Below are 17,336 nucleotides of genomic sequence, written 5' to 3'. Positions count from 1 at the left end.
GGCAAAGGTAGTGGATACCTTTCTAGACTCTAGACAAAGCATCTTGCAAGAAATTAGGAAAGAAATAAAGGTGGGTAGTCCCAAGAAATTTTCAAAGTCCTCACTCCTGCACCAGTGCTTAAAATCAACTTCTTACACTGACAAGGGCCTCTTTGGTCTTTGAATTCTGTTTTTATTTACTCGGAGCTCAGAGCTGAGAAACTAGTTGCTCTTTCTGTATCTGGTCCAAACACTGAGATTTACAGAGCTGAGATTTTGCTTTACTCTTCCTCCAGGGCTATGATGGTCCTTTCTTCCTCCCTTTCTCCTTCCCTCCCTCCATTCCTCCCTTTCTTCCTTCTTTCAATCCTTCCTCCTTCCTTTCTTCCGTCCCTCCTTCCTCCCTCCATTCCTCCTTTCCATTCTTTGTTCTTTCCTCCCTCACTTCCTTCCCCCTTTCTATTCTTCCTTCCTTCATCACTCCCTCCCTTCCTCCTTTCCATTCTTCTCTCCTCCTTTTCATTCTTCCCTCCCTACCCTCCTTCCTTCTTTCCTAACTTCCTTCCTTCCCTCCCTCTTTCCTTCCTTTCTTTTTTTTCCTTCTTTCTGTCTTCACTTCTCTCCATCCAGAGCATCCCACCTGCTTATGGTTGAGTTCTGGTTCATGCCTTGTTGAACAATCCTCCTGAGGCTCCTTCAATTCTTTCTTTTTTGAAATAAAATAAATAAACAAGAAAACATAATACTATGGAAAAAAGAACAACTTCTTCAAGGAAAGGTTACAGCACATAAGGCTTTATCCAGATGTGATTATTTTTTAAAATGACTTTTAACAAACATATTCTTTAATATTATTTTTTATAAAAGGTGTTCTGGAAATTAGCACTTTACGACAGTTCTCCAAACCCTGTACTGAAACAGACTAGACGTACTGCACTAGGAAAGAATGATCACTTGTCAAACCAAGAGAGACACACTGGTTTTCTAAAGGTTAAAAGCTTGTACCCTCTAACAATAAAACCTAAGAGGATTAACATAAGTAATGGAAATAGGAATTTAGAAAAACCCTTGGAGGAATTAGTGTAACACACTTGTTCCTCTAACGCAGAAACTCAAATCACCTAGTGTTTGTCTACAGACATGTAGTCCTCTACAGAAAATAATAAATCTCCAAGTTTATCTGAGTTTTGCAATCATTAATTTTCAGAACTATTGCCATCTTCAAAACTGTCTCCTATAGTAAGAGGCAATTCTACAAAATTGAAGAAAATTGTGCTTCTGGTGCATTCTATATTTGGTTTAGTTCTTCAAGATTTATAAATATTATTTCCAGTTATAAGTTGTAATGTTCTAGTTTTTCATTTTATTAATAGATAATGACAAATATCAGGCTGTTTTAGAAAATTATCTGCATTACCCTGACTTGGAACTGGTTTTAAGCAATATCAAGAAAGCTCTTTTTCTTCAATGCTTTATATATCTTGACCATGCAAGGAACCTTCATAAAAGTGAAAATCTTTGAAATATTACATTTAGATAAGACAGGATATTTTATGAATATTTCTAAGGATAATTTGTTTTTCTTGGAAGCATGAGCTTATTATTAACTTTACCAGGAATAAATTCTCATAAGACCACATTATTCAACCTGTTCTCATCCTTTTGAACATGTGACAGTGATTCAAATAACATGAAGCAAGATTGTATTTCATAATTAACACCATAATAGCTACCAATCTATAGATCAGCATAGCTTACGGGATATCTGGAAAGAAATGCCAAAGTTATAAGGTGTGTTGTTTATAAATTTTTCCTTCTATTCATGGAAAGTTTGAAGAGAAAATGAGGCTTTAACCTTATTTGAAAAAAGAAGTTTAATTATGTTTATACAATAAAACCAAAAAATAAATATACATAGTCCGTATCAAAAGGTCATCAATAAATAGTTATTAATACATATACTATATAACATTAATATACAATATATTAAACTGAGAAGCTTCTACACCTCAAAAGAAATAGTGACTAAGATACAAAGGCCACCCATAGAATGGGAGAAACTATTCACCTAATACCCATCAGATAAGGGGCTAATATTTAAGATATACAAGGTACTAATAGAACTTAACTAGAAAAAAATCACCTAGCCCCATCAAAAATGGGGAGAAGAAATGAACAAACAATTCTTCAAAGAAGAACTACAAATGGCCAAAAGACACATGAAAAAAATGCTCCACAACGCTAATCTTAAGTGAGATGCAAATCAAAACAACAATGAGGTATCATCTTACACCACAGAGACTGGCACACATCACAAAGAATAAGAACATAAGTGTTGGCGGGGATGTGGAGAGAAAGAAAATATCATTCACTGCTGGTGGGAATGCCGTCTAGTCCCACCTTTATAAAAAAAAAAAAACATTATGGAGGGGCTGGAGAGGTGGCACAGGCCGTAAGGTGTCTGCCTTGCGTGATTCAATCACCTGGTGTCCCATATGGTCCCCCAATCCAGGAGAAATTTCTGAGCACATAGCCAGGAGTAACCCCTGAGCATCACCGGGTGTGGCAGAAAAAACAATATGGAGATTCCTCAAAAAAACGACATTGAGCTCCCCTATGATCCAGCTATATCACTCCTAGGGATGTACCCTAGGAACACAGAAACACAACGCAAAAATACCTCTGCACAACTATATTGATTGTAGCACTATTTACAGTAGCCTGGAAACAACCCAAATGCCCTACAACTGATGAGTGGCTAAAGAAACTGATGTACATATACACAATGGAATACTATGCAGCCGTCAGAGGAGATGAAGTCATGGAAGTTTCTTATACATGGATGAATATGGAAACTATTATGCTGAGTGGAAATAAGTCTAAGGGAGACAGAGAGACACAGAATAGTCTCGCTCATCTATAGATTTTAAGAAAAATAAAAGTCATTATTGTAATAATACTCAGAGACAATAGAGATTAGAGCTGAAAGGACAGGCTCATAATGGGAAGCCCACCACAAAGAGTGATGAATACAGATAGATAAATAACTACACTAACAACTACCATGACAATGTTAATGAGTGAGAGAAATAGAATGCCAGTCTTGAATACAGGCGGTAGGGGGAGAGAGATGGTTGTGAGAACATTGCATAGGTGAATGAAGCTGTTCTTTATATGACTGAGGCCCAACTGCAAACATGTTTGTAATTTTGAAGAATAAAGTATTTTAAAATAATTAAAAAATGGGCCAGAACAGTGGTGCAAGCGGTAGGGCATCTGCCTTGCACATCCTAACCTAGGATGGACTGCAGTTTGATCCCCAGTGTCTCATATGGTCCCCCAAGCCAGGAGTGATTTCTAAGCTCATAGCCAGAAGTAACACCTACGCTTCACTGGGTGTGGCCCAAAAAACAAAATAAATAAATAAATAAAAAGGTCATCAATAAATACAAACTTAAAAATTTTAAGTTGCTAAATCAAGTATAGTAAATTAAGAATGAAAACAACTGCTGTATTTTCTAATAATAAAGTAATTAATTTTTCTTTCATTCATTGTCTATCAAAATATAAGGAAATGTCCTTATTTCTTTATTTGCTTTTGCTATAAAAATAAATTTAAAATAGCTATTTTTTTCTGTACCAACACCTTCAAAATTATAATTTCAGAAAGTAGCATTCTACTATAAAATGTTTCCATCACACTTATAATATTTATTTATTTATTTATTTATTTTGGTTTTTCAGCCACACCTGGTAATGCTCAAGGGTTACTCCTGGCTGTGTGCTCTGAAATTGCTTCTGGTTTGGGGGACCATATGGGATGCAGGGGATTGAACCGCAGTCCATCCTAGGCTAGCAAAGTCAAGGGAGACAAACTCCTTATGCCCTGCTCCACCGCTTCGGCTCCTATTGATTATTATTATTACTTGGACCTGCTTTGTTTGTTTTGGATCCTGCATGTGTTGTTCCACAGGCATATTCTAGATTCTGCTCAGGGTTTACTTCTGGCAGGGCTTGTGAGACCAAATATGATGGTAGGGATGTTACCCAGGCCAGCATCATGCAAGACAAATGCCTTATCTGCTGTACTATCTCTCCAGCACAATAATCATTTTAAAAAACAAAGTAAACCTCATTTCTTAAAATTAATACATTATTTTAAGAGAATATTCCTGAGATAATTTTTAATTGACATCTACAGTTAATATTCCATTATATTTATGAAAGAAATAAAATTATAATAGTTATTAGTGTAAACACAGAATTTTGACTACTATTGCATTTCCTTCTAAAAGGATGCCTCTTAAAGAAGTAAAAAGAAATAATGTTGAAAATGACTTAAAACACTAGGATTTTAGCAACCACTCTGACATTGGTCTTCACACAGTCCTTTGAGATAGGGCAGATCTTTGTCAAAGGGCAAGATAGGATAGAGAAGGGAAAATAACTTATTCATGCAGAGAAGACAGATTCAAAAATTTTATTAAAATGATGTTTCTGCAGGAAACCTGCAGAATAGAAGTTCCACTTTAATAGTCTGGAGACTAGATGGTTTTACAAGAGGGCTTGAGAACTGAGTTCTTAACAGGAAGCTTACCACAAAGGGTTGAGTGAATTTAGAGAAATAACTACACTAACAACTATCATGACAATGTGAAAATGATTGTGAGTGAGAGAAATTAAATGCCTGTCTCAAATACAGGCAGGAGGTGATGGAGGAGGCATCTGGAGGGCATTAATGGTGGGATGGTTGCACTGATAAAGGGGGGAGTGTTCTTTTCTATGACTGAACCCCAACTACAAACATGGCTGTAATCATGGTGTTTAAATAAAGATATTGTTTTAAAAAAAATGAGTTAAAAATAACAGAGGCCCTAGAGAAGGAGCTATAGCACAGCAGGTATAGCATTTGACTTGCAAGCAGCCAGTCTGGGTTTGATCCCTGGTATCCCAAATGGTCCCCTGAGCCTAGTAGGAGTGATTTCTCAGTGCAGAGCCAGCACCACCTGGTGCGGCCCATAAACCAAAACCAAAACCAAAACCAAAACCAAAAAAAAAAAAAAAAAAAAGACAAGAAAAGAAAAGAAAAGAAACCACAGAGATCTAAGCTAAATATAGCTTATTGTTGGAAATCAGAGTACGTTCTTTCATTCAGACATCATAAGCTAATACAGGTGTGAAATTTATCTTGCTGAAGAAATTCTAGATAATTTTGCTTTCACTTAAACGTCCTGATTGGGGAAACAGAGAGATAGTGAAGGGGTAAATTGCTTGCCTTGAATGCTGCTGATCCATTATCAAGATGGCAACATAAATGATCCCCTGAGGAACACCAGGGGTTACTTCGAGCATAGAACCAGGAACAAACTGAGCTTGACCAATCAGCACCTGGCCAAGTAGGTTTCCAAAAGGAAAACAAGAATCAATCCTGATTGGACTACAGTAAACTATTCGCAATATTCAACCCTTTCACCAGAATGAATGGCCGATAATTTATTATATTCTCCATCTTCCATGACTATTCTAGAAAAAGTATAGGAAATAGTCTCACTATTTCACCACTTAACTTGCACTATAGTAAGATTTTTTATTTTTGTCAGTTTTTTATGGCACCAGTTTTGACAAAGAAGAGTGTTTCATCCTTTGGGCATATTTGTCTGATCTCTATGTTCATTTTAATCAGTTGCTCTTGATCTTCTTTTTGTTTTGTTTTGTTTGAGGGCCACTCCCAGCAGTGGTCAGGGTTTACTCCTGTCTGTGAGCTCAGAAATTACTCCTGGCAGATCCCCATGGAATGCCAGGGATCCAACCTTTGTTGGCCACATGGAAGGTAAACACCCTACCCATTTTGATATTTCGGCAGCCCCAGTTGCTCTTGATCTTAGTGTGTGTGTGTGTGTGTGTGTCTGTGTGTGTGTGTCTCTGTGTAAGTGTGTGGCCTTTCTCCTATCTCTGTCCACAAAGATCACTTCCAGTGGACTCAGTGGACTGTGTAGGGTGCCAAAAATTGAACACAGGTTGGTCATGTGTAAAACAAGCACCTTATCCACTGTGTAATCTCTCCAACACTATCCCATATTATTTTTGATAAGTGAAGATAATGAGACCAAAAAGAGTGCAGTGATTTTTAACACTATTATTATATTTGTAATATAATAGATAGACTCTCGTATGTTGAAAATTATAGGTAAGATATAGCATTTGTTTCTCAATTTGAATTACTCAGGAGCTGAAAAGAAAGCTCTGATGTTTGTCTTACAAACTAGCCTCTTAGACACTTAGAACCAAAGTTTCTCCATAAATATTGCTGGAAAGAACAAATGCCCATGAGGATCATCCCCTCACAGAAAGAACACAAAGATCAATGAAATACAATCACAAGTGATTTTGAAAGAAAATTGTGGAGAGCAGAAATCATGTGTGCACAGAAGGGGACTAAATTGTCCTGTTGTCAAATCTTGCTGAAAGAAATGAGAAACGATATTCACACAGAGACTGACATGCAGGCAACACAAGAACAAGGAAGTGAGTTGACATCCATTCATCCATGACAAATAGAAATCTTATGATCTGTTAGAAGAAATACCCCAGTGTAAGATAGTTATACTGCTGATATCTGATGTGTGCTTAATAACATTGGAAACAGAAATTTCTTGCTATAAATTTTTGTTTGTGTAATAGTATGTTCAGAAAAAAATATAAATATTCAGACTAAGATTTACAAATTTAAAAAGATTTGGGGCTGGAGTGCTAGCACAGCGGTAAGGTGTTTGCCTTGCATGTGGCTGACCCAGGAAGGTCCTGGGTTCAATACTCAGCATTCCATGTGGTCCCCCAAGCCAGGAGTGATTTCTGAGCACAAAGCCAGAAGTAACCCTTGAGCGTGACGTGTGTGGCCTACAAACCAAAAATAAATACATAAATATAGAAGAGCAGGGACCAGAGCAATAGCACGGCAGTAGGGCATTTGCCTTGCACGTGGCTGATCCAGGACAGACCTCGGTTTCATCCCCAGCATCTTATATGGCCTCCAAAGCCAGGAGCTATTTCTGAGTGCATAGCCAGAAGTAACCCCTGAGCGTCACCGGGTGTGGCCCAAAACACACACAAAAAATTTTTTAGAGATTTAAATATCACAATAGCACATATATTATTTCATGAAATAAGATTTTATATTAAGCATTATTGTTGAGATTTATGCCATAGCACAATGCCATATCGCAAAAGAAAGTGAAAGTTTTGTTTTTATGAATTATCTATTTTTGTGAGAAAAAAAAAAAAAAAGAATGGTTTTAGATCACACTCAGCAGCGCTCAGGGGTTTCTCCTGGCTCTAAGCTCAGAAATCGCTCCTGGCAGGCACAAGGACCGTATGGGATGCCAGGATTCGAAACAAGTCCTTCTGCATGAAAGGCAAACGCCTTACCATGCTATCTCTCCAGCCCAAAACATGACTCTTTTTCTTTCTTTTTTCTTTTTTTGTTTTTGTTCGTTGTTTTTTTTTTGAGGGGGGCACATCTGTTTGTTGTTCAGGGTTTACTCCTGGCCATGCGCTCAGAAATCGCCCCTGGCTTGGGGGAACCATATGGGACGCCAGGGGATCCAACTGCGGCAGTCAGTCTTAGGCTAGCACTTGCAAGGCAGACGCCTTACTCTTGCTCTACCCTCCGGCCTATTTTTGTGAAATTTCACACAAATTTACTTGACCCTTATCTACTATGCCTGAACCTATATTCATGCCTATTTCATATATATTTCAGTGGCCACTAATATAATTATAGCAACAGGTACATCATCAAGATGTTTAGTTTTATAGTTTAATATAAAGATGTGGAGGGATTTCTGCATTGATAAAATTTGGCATGTATCAAAGTAAATTTCAAAAATTTGCAAAAACATTGTTAAAAACGCTTTAGAAAAGAAAATATTGTTGATTTCAGGTTCAGAAAATTGGGCCTGATGCATATTAGAGAAGGTTGGGTATCTCGACATGGTTTACTACAGGTTTATCATAATTCTTACATCTCTTTGACATTGAATTATTTTGCCAATACAATTTCATTAATGTTTTGTGCATTTCCTTCAGATAGTACAGTTGCCTATCCTTCAGATACAATAATATGCAAAATGTAGTAGACAGATTTCCTTCTGTGTCTTGTATTAAATAAAGTTCAGGATTTCAATTCTCTCAAAACCTTAGTTTTCCTTTATATCTAATGAGAGGATCTTAAAGATACATCATGAACATCAAAATGGACATTTTCCAGCTAAATTTTAGGTGTTATTGTTGGGTTTTGGTGTTTGAACCATAACCAGTGGTGCTCAAGGCTTCTCTTGACTAAGTGCTCAGAGACCTCTCTGGTGCTTCTCAGGGGACCATGTATGACTCTGGGGAGTCAACCAGGATCAGCCACATGCCAAGCAAGCACCCTATCCACTTTGCCATCTTTCTAGTCCCATCAAACTAAATTTTAATAAAGGTTTCTGGAACTACCAGTTTGATCTGAACTTATCCTAAAACACGATTTCATGGTCCATATTCTAAATCCAACGCTTATACTGGAGTCAATTTTAAACTTAGATGTCAATTTTTACTTTTTTCATATACTGGGAAGACTTGGAATGAAAATACTGGAAATGCCTTAAGTCCTGGTTCCTTCATGTTTTCTTGAAATTCTGCTTGAAAAACAAACAACCCCATTTTATTCTGTCCTTGTTTCTCCTTTATATGGGATAGCAAAAATGTTGACTCTTATTCAATGGATAGTCTTTAACAAATAATATATCACACTACCCTTATTTTATGCATTATATTATATTTTTATCCAGGTGCCCATTTCAGTAAACTTTTCCCCACTTTCAAATGCATATCAATGTTTTTCCTGCCTTGGGGTATCATTTCTGTGTTATTTTTTCAACTCCCAGAGATGGTCTCCTCGGTGTCCTTTCTGCTTCTACCAAATGCTCTTTCCCATCAAAGCCATTTTCACTCTTTCTCAGAGCAGCCTCTTTTTATTTCCAGATTCGAATTCTATGCATGTTCTAACTAATTGCTCCAAGACTTTGAAAGACACCATTGGAAGAATGTGTAAAGACATTATTTCCCCTGTCCCCGTGGTTTCTTTCATATGATGTAGCCATGACCAAAACAACAACAACAACAACAACAACAACAACAGCAAAACAACAACGAAAATCAACTGAGGATAATTTCTTGTCTCATCAGTATTTCTGTATCAAGCTCATTTATTTCCTCTTACACTTCTGAATCTTCATGCTCAAGTCATCCTCTCCAGTGATTTCCACATAGGAGGACATGTAATAACTTGGTAGCCTCAGAAAATGTTCACTTCTTCCAGTGAATTCCAACTTTAAAAAAACATAAAATGAAATCTAGCTGGTCAGTAAAAGTGCAGATTATAAGTAATAAATATGCCATTTCTAGCATATTCTACTAATCAAAATAGTCATAAACTACTCTGATTCCAGGGGATAAAGAAAATCTATCACTTCAAAGAGAAATGATGTGGGGTCATTGCTTAAAAGCAAAAAGGGTTGGAAATATTGTTGAAGCCATCTTTGAAAAATATTATCTGCCTTTCCCCCAGCTTTATTGCTATCCCTGGACTCAAAAACATCATAGGGGGCTTGAGATGAGTGCACTATCTATCACTCACCATATCTCCATATTTATTTCCCAAACACCCTAGTAATACTGGGAATTGCCAGAATAATTAATAAGTGTGGAAATGTCAGAGAGTAGATGAAAAAAGTATTTTTATAACATGCACTCAGGAAAGCAATTAAAAGATGTTGAAGATTGACATATAAATGTGTGGACATAGCAGAATGAAAGAAGAGTAAAATAAGAACAATAAGAATCTCAGGATAATAATCACATAATTGGATATGACTAAATCTTAAAGTAAAACTATATATGAAGGCCGAACTAAAATTTTGCAGAATATTTAAAGACATTGAATCACAGTAAAATTTAATAACAAAATATTTAAAACTTTTCTGTGGACATCACTCAGTGGTGTTCAAGACTTACTCCTGGTTTTATGCTCAGGAATCACTCCTGGGGTTATTCAGATGACCGTAATGGGAGCATGGGATTGAACCCAAGTCAGACTATGTACAAGGCAAGTACCCCTACTTACTGTACTAAAAATACTGGCCCCGTGACAGGAATATTTGAAAGTGTTTGTTTTTGTTTGAGAGACACACTGCACTGTATTCAGAGTTTTCAATTTATTCTATGCACTGGGGACACTCCTCATGGTGCTTACGGTCTATATCCAGTTCTGAGGATTGAACCTGGGTCAGTCAGCCACAAAGCATACATGGCCTCTGTATTATCTTTATGTCCAAATTTTAAAAGTTTTTCCAAGAATGTAAACAAAAGCAAGAAGAGAACAAAAAAGCAAACAACTCTCTAGAATACAACAATATTTATAAATGAGTCAGTAGACCTATATTTTATTGTTTAATAGCTGTTTTCAGCTGAAGTTGATCAACATAAACCAACATTTAATTCAGGAATGATAAGAAAGCTATTTCTAGCATAGCTATTTAAAAATCTTAGGTGATATATTATTAGAAAATAAACATGACTGAAGGGGTTACATTACAATACTAAAGTTAAGTTATAAAGTCTTACATAAATGTATACTCTAAATTGACAAGTGATATATTTTTATATATGCATTTGAGGAGCAATTTTAATATTAAATAAAAGAATCTAAGCAAAATGAAAATCAGAAGCAAATAAGGATGTCCTATATTTATGGAATAAAAATATCATGTCAAATTTCTATGTTTCTGAATGTATATATATATATGTAGTAAAGCTTAAATGATATCAAAATCTTTTACAAAAAACAGAAAGAATTTTAAATAATAATTTTAGTTGAAATTTTTTGGTGTATTTTTTTATTTTTAATATATTTTATTTAAACACCTTGATACATGCATGATTGTGTTTGGGTTTCGGTCATATAAAGAACACCACCCATCACCAGTGCAACGTTCCCATCACCAGTTTCCCAAATCTCCCTCCTCCTCACCCAACCCCCGCCTGTACTCCAGCCCGGCTTTCTATTTCCCTCATACATTCTCATTATTAGGATAAATAGTAGTTATTTCTCTAACTAAGCTCATCCCTGTTTGTAGTGAGCTTCATGAGGTGAGCTGTAACTTCTAGCCCTTATCTCTTTTGTGTCTGAAAATTATTATTGTAAGAATGTCTTTCATTTTTCTTAAAAACCCATAAATGAGTGAGACCATTCTGTGTCTTTCTCTCTCTCTCTGACTTATTTCACTCAACATGATAGATTCCATATACATTCATGTATAGGAAAATTTCATGACTTCATCTCTCCTGACAGCTGCATAATATTCCATTGTGTCTATGTACCACAGTTTCTTTAGCCATTCATCTGTTGAAGGGCATCTTCATTGTTTCCAGAATCTTGCTATGGTAAATAAGGCTGCAATGAATATAGGTGTAAGGAAGGGATTTTTGTATTGTATTTTTGTGTTCCTAGAATATATTCCTTGGAGTGGTATAATTGGATCATATGGGAGCTCGATTTCCAGTTTTTGGAGGAATCTCCATATCGTTTTCCATAAAGGTTGAACTAGACGGCATTCCCACCAGCAGTGGATAAGAGTTCCTTTCTCTCCACATCCCCGCCAACACTGCTTGTTCTATTCTTTGTGATGTCTGCCAATCTCTGTGGTGTAAGGTGGTACCTCATAGTTGTTTTGATTTGCATCTCCCTGATGATTAGTGATGTGGAGCATTTTTTCATGTGTCTTTTGGCCATTTGTATTTCTTCTTTGTCAAAGTGTCTGTTCATTTCTTCTCCCCATTTTTTGATGGGATTAGATGTTTTTTTCTTGTAAAGTTCTGTCAGTGCCTTGTACATTTTGGAGAGTAGCCCCTTATCTGATGGGTATTGGGTGAATAGTTTCTCTGACTTAATGGGTGGCTCTTGTATTCTGGGCGCTATTTTCTTTGAGGTGCAGAAGCTTCTCATCTTAATATATTCCCATCTGTTAATCTCTGCTTTCACTTGCTTGGAGAGTGCAGTTTCCTCCTTGAAGATGCCTGTAGTCTCAATGTCCTGGAGTGTTTTGCCTATGTATTGTTCTATATATCTTATGGTTCCAGGTCTGATATCGAGGTCTATACTCAATGGAGAAAAACTAAAAGCCTTCCCTCTAAATTTTGGCACAAGAAAGGCTGTTTTCTCTCACCACTCCTATTCGACATAGCACTAGAAGTACTTGCTATAGTGATTAGGCAAGAAAAAGATATAAAGGGAATCCAGATAGAAAAGGAAGAAGTCAAGCTCTTGCTGTTTGCAGATGACATGATACTCTACATAGAAAACCCTAAAGAGTCTACCAAAAAGCTTCTAGAAACAATAAACTCATATAGCAAGGTGGCATCTACAAAATTAACACACAAAAATCAATGGCCTTTCTATACAACAATAGTAATAAAGAAGAATTGGACATTAAGAAAACAACCCCATTCACAATAGTACCACACAAACTCAAATATCTTGGAATTAACTTGACTAAAAATGTGAAGGACCTATACAAAGAAAACTATAAAACTCTGCTCCAAGAAATAAGAGAGGACACGCAGAAATGAAAACACATACCCTGCTCATAGATTGGCAGGATTAACATCATTAAAACGGCAATACTCCCCAAAGCATTGTACAGATTTAATGTGATCCCTCTAAAGATACCCATGACATTTTTCAAAGAAGTGGATCAGGCACTTTTGACATTTATTTCGAACAATAAGCACCCTAGAATAGCTAAAGCAATCAGTGGGATAAAGAATATGGGAGAAATTACTTTCCCCAACTTCAAACTTTACTACAAAGCAATAGTTATCAAAAGAGCATGGTATTGGAATAAAGACAGGCCCTCAGATCAGTGGATTACGCTTGAATACTCAGAGAATGTTCTCAAGATATACAATCACCTAATTTTTGATAAAGGAGCAAGAAATCCTAAATGGAGCAAAGAAATCCTCTTCAACAAGTGGTGTTGGCACAATTGGCTAGCTACTTTCAAAATATTGAACTTAGACCCCCAATAACATGTACGAAGGTAAAATCCAAATAATTTTAGTTGAAATTTTTAATTATTTTTTCTTTTATTTAACACCATGGTAAAAAAGAAATAAACACCGTGGTTACACAGTTGTTCACGATTGGGTCTTAGTCTTACAATATGCACCAACCTTCACCTGTTAACATTTCCTGCCATCAATATCCCTAATTTCTTCAACCCCCACCTTCCTCTAGGGCAGGAATTTAATGCCTCTCTCTGTTTCTCTCTCTCATTCTTTTTTTCCTTCAGACACAGTGAACTATTGCTAATGAAGGAGTACCGTGTATATCATTTATCTCCATTCAACTCTCAGTTATTGTCCAAAGTGATCAGTTCCAACTATCATTGTCATAATGTTCCCTTCTCTATTCTAACTCCACTGCTACAGTATTTGTGGCAAGCCTCCTATTATAGACTGGTCCTCATCATCTCATCTTTATATCTCTGGATATTATTATCATACTATCTTTTATTTTTTTTATTTTAGTGAGATTATTCTATGTCTATCCCTCTGAATTTTCTCATGCAGAATACTAGATACCATATACATCTGTGTATAAGCAAATTTCATGACTTGGTATTCCATTGTGTAGATGTATTACAGTTTCTATATCCACTCATCTGTCCTAAGGCACTTAGATTTTTTCCAGACTCTGTCTATTGTAAATAGTGCTTTGATGAACATAGGAAAACAGAGGATTTTTCTACATTTTGTTTTTGGGTTCATAGGGTATATCCCTAGGAGTGGTATTGCTGGATCATATAGAAGCTCAATTTCTAGTTTTCTTGATAAATATCCAAATTGTTTTCCAAAAATATTGGACTAGTCTTTATTCCTACCAGCAATGAATGAAAGTCCCTTTCTCCCCACCAGCACTGGTTGTTCTTGTTCTTTGTAATGTGTGCCAATCTCTGTGGTATAAGGTGATATCTTATTATTGTTTTGATTTACATCTCCCTAATTATTATTGATGTGGAACATTTTTTCATGTGCTTTTGAGCCATCTATATTTATTCTTTGAGAAAATGTCTGCTCATTTCTTTTTCCCATTTTTTGATGGGTTAGGTTTTTTTTTTCTTGCCAGGTTCTACCAGTGCCTTATTCTAAAACTTGCCTTAGATACCAAACTTTATCATATGAGTATTTGGTGAACAACTGCTCCCATTTAATGGGTAGTCTTTGAATTCTAGTCACTGTTTCGTTTGAGCTACAGAAACTTCTCAGTTTAAGGTAGTTCCATTTTTTTAATCTTTAATTCTACTTGCTTGAAGAAGTGGTGAATAATATTGATGTAGCCTATGAAACTGATTAAACATTTAAAATCTAGTCATGGCCAATAGAAATGTATGGTAAATTAATTTATAAAAGTAGAGATTCAAATTAAATAAAATTAGCAAATTTTCACACACTAGTAGCCACTGACAAAACATTACAAAAAGAAAGAATGTTGGTGCTAGAGTGGTGGCAAATCAATAGGGCATTTGCCTTGCACTTGGCTGACCTAGGACGAACCACTGTTTGATCCCCTGGCATCCCACATAGTACCTCAAAACAGGAGCGATTTATGAGCACATAGCCAGGAGTAACCCCTGAGCATTACTAGGTGTATCCCAAAAAACAAACAAAAAAAAGAATGTAAATTCAACAAATAAACATATATATGAGAATCTATTATCACTAAATAAATAATAATATTAAGTTAGAATCTAAAATAAAGCTTTAGGTTACATAACTGGAAGTCTAAAAAATGGCATCAATAGCAATAAAAATATTTTATACTTAACATATGGTTATTAGAGCCAAGGAGAAATTATAAGTGTATATTCAAAATCTAAAAATTCATGATAAAAATGTAAAAGCAAATGTCTAATTTTGTTGTCCACTCAACAGAAAAATCAATAAGTCAATTTTAATGTAAAAATACATACACAAAGCAACTTGTCACAGACCATTAGCTCTACAAAAGAAAAGAAATAGAAGAGTTTTTAAAATGAAGTATGAATATAAGAGGCCCAAAACATTGGATTATAATAGAAATTAAATTCTAGTTTATTGAAAACCAGTAAGTACCTGACAAGATCAAGGGGGGAAAAAAGAGGCATATTAATAAGGTGAATGCTGATGAGAAAAAATAGATTCCCCTACAGCAATCAATAGAAAAATCCTGAAAAATCTGATTTTCCTTTCTAGCTGTGCTCAGAAGACCCAAGATACTCCATGCAATAGGTGATCAATATTGGTTTAGGGCCCACTACAAAGACTTGAAGCTTCTAAAGGTTCTGCATGCTGGAGTTGGCTGTTTTGGAGCACTACTAGGACCTCAGCTGACAATGTTTGAAGGACATCTTGCATTGGAGATCTCCCCAGGATTTTGTGCATGCAAAGTACATGTCTCTAACCCTATTTTGTGTCCCCCCCATTACCAGATATACACATTTGATAACTGGCATCAATGGAGGAAGTCACAAAAATAAAACCCAATGCAAATCTTTCTGCAGGAATAAACATAAAATCTTGAATCCACTGAGCCATAGTGATAGCACAGAGGTAGGGCATTTGCTTTGCAGAGAGCTGACCTGGGTCAGACAGGGTTTGGTTCCCAGAACCTCATATGGTTTCTTGAGCAATTGCCAGGAGCAATTTCTGAGCACAGAACTAGGAGTAACCCCTGAGTGCTACCAGGTATGGCCCATCAACAACAACAACAAAAATTTTAATTCATTTATAGATCGATTCTCTATGATCTCACACTTGGTTCCAGGCAAAGATTTTATATGTAAGCTGTTCGCTATCATGTAATGTACCTGTCAAGATAGGATAATGCATGTTTTATGCAGGACATTTCAGAGAAAACAAATTTATAAAGGAAAATTTCCAAAGCTTATTTTTTGGAGTTTGGAGAATGTTGACATCCAAACAGGTTCTCTGGGGCTGGAGTGATAGTACAAAGCCATGAATAGGGGGTTTGCTTTGAGTGCAACTTATGGGTGGGGAGTTTGCTTTGAGTATAACTTACCGGAATTTGGTGACCCACATCTCAAAATGTCCCCCAGAAATACGAGAAATTATTCCTGAATGCAGTGCAAGGAGCAAACCCTGAGCACTGCAGAGTGTGGCTCCAAAACCAAACCAAACCAAAACCCATCCTTTCGTAGTGCTGAACTAATTTTTGATTGGTTCTGAGTGACCAGCCTTTCCTCACAGCCAGTACTCTCTGGGGTCCTGGAAATCGCCTTTCTGGGTGTTTTCTACAACTTTTGGGAGCCCATTCTGAGAAGGGTCACAGCAGAAGGAAGTGGAACAACTTGGTCATAAGTGACTGGGCTTCAGTTTCAAAGGGCACCTTCTCCTGGCTCCCAGGTCTAGGAGACACAGGTTATCAAATTAATAATCAATGCATCAATAGAGTAATTAAACATCTTTGCCAATAAACATTTCCTCTCTCTCTTTTCTTTTAACCCATAGGAATCCACAGATTCTCAGATGACAAAGACCTGCAGGGCAGATCAGAACTCTTGCATACAATCTCTTCATTCACAGTGAGTTTTTGTTTTCCTATTCAAGCAGACTTTGCTTTGAATAGAAACAGTAGCTTTTCAAGCAAATGAGAAAGGTCAGATGAACTTGGTGCCTGTAAATTGAACTCAAAGATTCCTTTTCTTATAGCCACAAGGCATGTGGGCATAGCCAAGATCACCTTCCCAGACCACACAGGGACACAGATAACTTTGAACACTTTTAAAATGAATTTCAAAATTATAACTCTGAGCTCCCCAATAGCAAAAAGAAAAATTCCACAAATAAAAATGGATGGTATATAGTTAGGTGGTAAATATATAGATGAGAAAGATAGGGAGATCTCCAAGATAGAGAGAAGAGGGACAGAGATGAGTATAGAAAATGAATATTCAGATGATAGATTTCAATTCCTACTTTTTACTTTTAAGTGCCATTCTAGCCATCATTGTAACTTGAAGAATTTGTCCTTTGTTAGAAAATCTATTATTTTAAAGCTACAACATTTTGTTCTGGTTATCCCTTGCATTCAGGAATGTTTATAATGTTCTTTGAGTTATTTCTTTGACTCATTATTTTATTTAAAGCACATATCTCAAACTCTTTACTCCATGCAGATGGGTAGCAGTGCTGGAAAAGAAAATTTCTCCTCTTGGAATCAGAATAGAAGGTTCAAACGCATCACTGAAAGCAGAATTTGG

The sequence above is a fragment of the Suncus etruscus genome, chromosome 10 (genome assembly GCF_024139225.1).
Source record: "Suncus etruscus isolate mSunEtr1 chromosome 10, mSunEtr1.pri.cur, whole genome shotgun sequence".
NCBI classification, from domain to species: domain Eukaryota; kingdom Metazoa; phylum Chordata; class Mammalia; order Eulipotyphla; family Soricidae; genus Suncus; species Suncus etruscus.
This window is presented reverse-complemented; position numbering follows the sequence as displayed.